We start from the raw sequence: 6,809 nt of genomic DNA on the forward strand, positions 1-6,809 counted from the left end.
TTTTTAACACTTTAAACCCGTAACTGTTTAACATAATTATGATTAAAAAAAGACACCAATAATATTCCAGAATAAATCAACTTCAGCCTTAAATAACTTCAAATATTTTACTCTCCATAAACTTATATTTTGCCTTTTGCAGTATCTACTGCCTGATTTTTATTTTTTTTAATTCATTGGGTGTTCATGAATTTGGACGGCGACAGTCAGCCATTACAAAATCCGGTACCTGGATCGCCGGCTGGCAGCATCTCTGATTGGACGATGTGTAAATGTCTCCAGACGGTGACCGTCCATATTAAGCTCCACCAGCTTCTGCAGTAGGTATACAAAAACGGGCCATTCTGCACAACTGATCTATCGCAACTCAGATATCCAATGGTGACGTCCTCTGAGATCACGACTGGGTTGGTCTCGAGCGTGGTCAGTTCCCCAAAATATCCCTTCCTCACATCCATTTCAAGTCAGGTTTCCACATCTGTTTTTATTTCGATTCACACTTTGAGTTTTTTGATTATTCATTCTATGTTTTTGTTACACCTTCATATCTTTTTTTTTTTTTAAGTAGTTTTGAACCTGTAAAGTACTGCATGAAATATTGCTTATAATTAAAGTTTAAAATAAAAACATGACAGTATTTACTCCAATGGATGTTTACAAACATCTCCACATCTGTATGTGGGATTAAAACATGATTGTTTAGCCTCTAAAGGAGCTTTATAATCTCCAGTTGGCTCCTAATCCCCATGTCCGTCCGTCTGATGTGTCGCGGTGGGAGGAGTTCACCTTGACCAGTGTTAAAACACATTATGAATCTGCCAGAAAGGAAACTTACATCAGCTCAACATCCTGCCACTTCCTGTGACTGCAGTGAGCTAGCCGCTGGATGTGATTGTTGGACTGGGATTGGTGGAGAGGTGAGGAAGAAAGTGGAAATGAAGATTGAGATGGGCACGGAGCAAAAGACGGTCGACTCAAGATGCCAGAAAAAAAAGCTAAAAAGGACTTACAGCATCCTGTGAAGTTCAGGGTTAGTATTTTTTAAATGACTAAATGGTGGAACAGTATTAAGAAATAAAAACATCTATTGACTGACTGGTAACTGAAAGTGCACTCCTTATAGTTGGATGTTTAACATTTTACATTGGGGGGTCAGGGGGGGGAGTAGAAGACTTTGGAAAGGTGGCAAATGGGAAGAGTGGAATTAAAAGGATCAAAAATATGTATTTCAAACAATTTTATCACTGTTATTGTTAACTAATATCAAAAATGCTCTTTTTTGAGTCTGCATTGATGATTTTTTGATCTTTGTCAATAATATACTGATATTGACTCAAAAACTTGAGGGAACTTTTGGTTGCCTACACCTCGCTCTGCCCTGATACTGCACCTCTGCAGGTCTAACTCTTGTTGCTTGACAAACATGACCAGAATGATGTGACATAAATGTCATTTTGCTTTTTTCAGTTTTTGATGCTATTTTTCTAATGTTTGGTTTTATTTTTACCTCTAAATAATATATATTTTTTAATTTAATGCCAGTAATGTCTATTATCAAGCAATCCAAAGAAGCTGTCTTTAATCATAACCTGAATTAAGAGAAAATCAAAACACTGTAAACTTTAACTTATACATTTTCAGAAAAATAAGGCTCAAAATCACATTTCTGTGCATTTCAATATTTAAATCTTTCTGAATCAGGAACAGATGAAAAAATGCAGTTTGATAATAACTCTATTTGTGATGGGTGGGCCACAATCTTCTTTTGAACAAGTATCTGGCTGCATGAGAGCAACCATAGCCACTAAAAGAGCAGGGCTCCAGGATTTGCTGAATTCTGGGAAGGTCCCACTGCTGTCTGAAGATTCTCCAGGATAAACAATTGTGGTTTCAGCTTTGGGTAGGAAGGATATCATTCGGTGTTTATTAAGCTGTAACCACCTCCAAAGACTAAAGAGTCCAAAAACTTGACCTATTACAGCTTCTTATTTCCCCATTGAAGATGCATATTTTTTTTTCTTTTTTTTAATAACACTTTCAGAATTGCATTTTATTTTAGAAACAGTTAATTCTAAAATCTAATTGAAAAAATTATTACATATCTTACTATTGACAAATATGTGTTTTTGTGTTAAAAATTGGACATAAAAAGCCTTTCATGTCTCATAAAAAAGCCAATTTTTACACAGCTCATTTAATGTTTTATCAGTTTTGATGGCTTAAACTCGTGCTCTTTTAGTTACATATTTGTAGTTAAAAAAGTAGTAAAAAAAACACAATTTTACACTAACTTGTGTGTAGTTTTGATATTTCACTAAGTTTCTATAGTTAACAAGGAGGAAGTGAAGAATATTCTCTCAGGAGAGAGCCTCATGTCTCTTCTGCCTCACTTTAGTCTGAAGTCCTCCAAGGGCAGGAAGTCACAGAGTTGGAAACAGGAAACAGGAAGTTATTAGCAAGGATGATCTGAGCACTCTGGTCTGTGGAGTACATCAAGAGAACGACGTGCCCACGAAAACATAAACACACATATACACAGATGCAGACCAGCATCTGTGTGTGCGTGTGCCAAACGAGGAAAAGGAAGGCCTCCGAGATAGGCAAAGGTCTGAAAGCAGACAGTGGTGTCCGTGCACCTGTGTGCGCGTCCGTTTGTGTGTTTCTGAAAGCTTACGTTTACAGTTGGACACCTGCCGTATCTCAGTCAGTCATAACAACACGCTGCTTCCTGAAAACATCATGACACTCAAGTAAACTTCCAAAATAAAGGAAATAAAGGAAGCACCTGAATAAATGTCAGAACGCTGTGTTGTCAGCAGGAGATGCAAGTTCCTGTCAAAGCCAAAGGAAGACACCCCTTTAGCAAAAAGTAGTACTTGAATTTTATTTTATTTAGTATACTTTGATATGTGTACAAGTAGTAAACTTACTATACTTATACTTTGACCAGGGCTGGGCAAACTTTTTGCCTCGTAAGCCCAAAAGGGATCTAAAATCTGACAAAAGGGCCTGACCAGGAGAAGATTTGTGTTTTGCTAATCCACGTTGTAAGAGAAAGGAATGACGTGTATCTGAAAGAAACGTGCTTTAATTTAGACTAAAAGTTTAATGAAGCTGAATACTTCTTGAGATAAAGTTGAAACATATTAGATTTACAATACATTATATCAAAAGTAAATTTCAATTATTTTGCCTCACTTTTAGCACAGATTAAGTATATTTGTAGTACCCTTAAATACATTACTTTTTCCGAAAAAAACTGCCACTAGAGAGTAAGTGAAACCAATAAATATAAACCATTAACATTTAATGAAAGATACAATGAAATTACATTAGTTTTTGTGATTTTACAGAGTTTTTATTACAACCTTTAGCAAAAACGACTTTATGTAAAAGCCTCGTTTCCAGTTAGTGGTACAGTCCAGTATTTTGTATGGTCCTATTATAAAATAGACCCATTAAGCTGGACCTAACTGTACTATTTTTTTTTGGGCCCCTGTTGGTTGTAGGTCGATAGGAAAATGGAATGGACCCAGTCGTTTACAACAAAGCAGCAAAAAAGCAGCTATATTCCGCAATCTTCTCTCAACCATCATTAAATGTTTTGTATATACAAAGTATACCAAAAGCCAAGCGGAAAAAAGAGCTGCTAGATGACCTCCATTGTTGTCAACATCACCCCACATCCAACTTTGACTGCACACATAAATTACCTGGACCCATCTAAACTGGACCACAAGTATAAGTATACTAAGTACTTTGTCTATACTAAAACTGATGCGGTATACTTTAAGTTTACTTTTTGTAGACTATCAATATTTCATTAACTTACTTAATGTTCTCATTTAGCTTGAGACAGTATTAAGTTAGTATGCTACCTACACTGCATGTACATGGTCTATAGTACACTTGCTATACTCATTCTCAAGTATACTTAAAAAAAAGAATTAAAAGAAACACTTTTTTAAGAAGTACCAGCACATTACATAACATTTAAATTGGTAACATTTGAACAATCAATGTTAGAAAAAAGAAATCTAATGAAAACTAACTAACCGTAAGCATTTCTGGCAGTCAAACTGGAAATGTCACCATCAGAAGAAACATAGTATTTTAACATTCCTTTGTACCTTTTTCTTGGTTTCAGTGCCGTCTGATCTCATTAAAGAAGTGTGGATTTTCAATTAGAGCAGAATTGAATAAACTGGGTCATGCATGACTTTCATAGAAACTTTAAACCCTGAAAAAAAGGGAATGAATTTAGCAGTGAGTTCTAGTCTAAGCTTTATATGTTTGTTTTTATTTTCAAAGATCTTACTGATAGTATAAGTTTTTAATTTGATCTCAAACGCATAGTAGAATTATTTACACACAAGTACATTGACATATTGACTTAAGAGCTCCTGAGCGTTCCCACTTTCTTTAAATAGAGCTCTATCAGGCAGGTGCTTCCTCTGTTGCAGGGAAGGGGGGGTCAGTATGAAGTGGCAGAGTTTGTTGTGTCTTTTTGTCCCGAGCAGGGCCAGCTGCCAACCGGCAATCCTCTGGCTTTGGTGTGTTTTTTGAACAGAACGGGGTTGGCTCTGGTTTCCTGTGGACACGTGTCTGTTTGACTGGAAAGCATGACTCGGGAAAGTGGGGGAATTCCAGGATTTGAGGCTAAAAAACAGGGAAAATCTGAAGAGTCTGCTTGTTTTTCGGTGATCCTGAGATGCCTCATTTCCTAATGGTGCCTATTAAACTGTTGCTTCGTCATTCCATCAAGCTGTATGGAAAAAAAAAAAGAGATCCGTTAGGCCGGCCTTAAAAGACATTCAGAAGTGAAGTAGTTGTCCTTTTTTCTTCTTTCAACCTAAGAAAGGACAGATCGAAATCCAGACCTTGAGAATTGGTTTCGTGAAGAGTCCTTCTCCCCTTGTCTGCCATCTCTCCATCTACCCCCCTTAATCCTGACGGTGTTAATTGAAAGTCAGGAGAGGGCACTCTTGCGGGTTCATTATTAATTTAACACTCAGGGTAACTTAAAGTGCAATTTTCACCCACATGTGGAACAGAAAAATCAATGGCCACAACAGCAGTGCGCATCAAGGCTGATTACTGATGCACAAGGAGAGACAAGAAAGACACCAGTTACTTGTGTGGGAGGAGAGTCTGGGTGGTTTCTGTTAAGTGTTTAACGCCTAGTCACAAGTGCCCTTAGGGTAGAGACGGGCTGTATGTGGGCGAAAAATGGGCACAAAATTTTAAGATTGTGAACCTCTTGGTGAGCCCATAGGATGAAAATGTTCATTCTTTTCTACTGGTATACTGTGAGCGACAAGTCCTAGTGAACACTTAAACAACATGTAAGGGTTAAGGCTGATTTACTTTGGTCCGTTTGTGGTGTGTTTCCATTTGGTTGAATTGACACAAAAAAATGTTAAAATTTATTAATAAATCAGACTGAGTTCTATTTGTAGTCTATTGACATGTCTATGACACTGCAAAAAACTGGAGAACCAAAAAACTTCCTTTATACTTTCAGAATAAACTTTAATTTTATTTTTAAGGCAATGTGCCCACGTGATAATAAGCGTAACCACACGAGTACTTTCCAATACACTTATCACATGAATAACAATCGTGCGTTCCATTTTTGTGTTGTCGCTTGAGGCGCCTCAAACCTCAATGGAGCTGCAAGACATTTGAGCTATCCTTAAGAGGTGATGCACCTGTCTACGGCTTTCCACAGGCCTGTCCATTTATCCATCCAGTCATCCATCCACCAATCAGTCCATCCATCCATCCATTCATCCATCCGCCTATCTGTCCATCCATCCGGGACCGGGTCAGGAGTCTAAGCAAAGATGCCCAGACTTTCCTCTACCCACCCACTTCCTCCAGCTACCTTGGGAAGACCCAGAGGCCTTCCCAGGGACGTAGTAACTCCAGAATGTCCTGGGTCGTTCCCTGGGCCTCCACCCAGTGGGACAAGCCTGGAACACCTCCCCCAGGGGGGTCTCCAGGAGGCATCTGGACCAGATGCCCGAGCCACATCAATTGGCCCAGACAGCCCAAAAACCCAGAGCAGCAGAACAGATCAACCCCCATATGGGTGCATGTGGGTAAGGCTATGTTTACACCGCCCTTGGCAATGGACATTCAAGCTACCACTTCCAATGAAAAGTCTATGTAAAGATGTGTACATGAGCGTTTCCGGCCTTCACATTCAAAACTCTCACGTTTTCACATAGACATGTCCATTATTACGACTATTTGCAGGCTCCTCGTACAAATGGATGGCCATTCAACTTGGATCTGAAGTAGTTACGTATTGATGCGTCCCCTTTAATTGATGAAGGAGATATTAATAAGAACGGTTTGTGTCTGGGTGGAATTATACGACACCAAGTCCATCATATATTGGAATAAAGCTGTGAAAGAAAAAGCCTCGAACAAGATTACCTAGATTTGCACCAATCTGACGTCTCACACCTAACATTTTCCAACTGTAGGTGACAGACATATGCTAGCACAAAGTAGCAACAGTCCAGTGTGAACACCATGAGCTAAACATGCACGTTTAGTGTGTTCTAGAACACATATGCCCGTTGTGAACGTAGAATAAGACATTAGGTACATCGGCCATATTTTGATGCCTTATGCAAACAGTGAATGGGCACAGATTTAGTTATTACCTGAATAAAAAAACACTGGAATGAGTTGCAGGTGTATTTATCATCCTGCTCAAGTAGAGACGACTCTAATTGGTATTTGTACGTGTTCCTCCATGTTTGACTGGGCACGTCCACAATGCCAGCTGTGCAGTC

The sequence above is a fragment of the Oryzias melastigma genome, linkage group LG17, assembly GCF_002922805.2.
Source record: "Oryzias melastigma strain HK-1 linkage group LG17, ASM292280v2, whole genome shotgun sequence".
Classification (NCBI taxonomy): domain Eukaryota; kingdom Metazoa; phylum Chordata; class Actinopteri; order Beloniformes; family Adrianichthyidae; genus Oryzias; species Oryzias melastigma.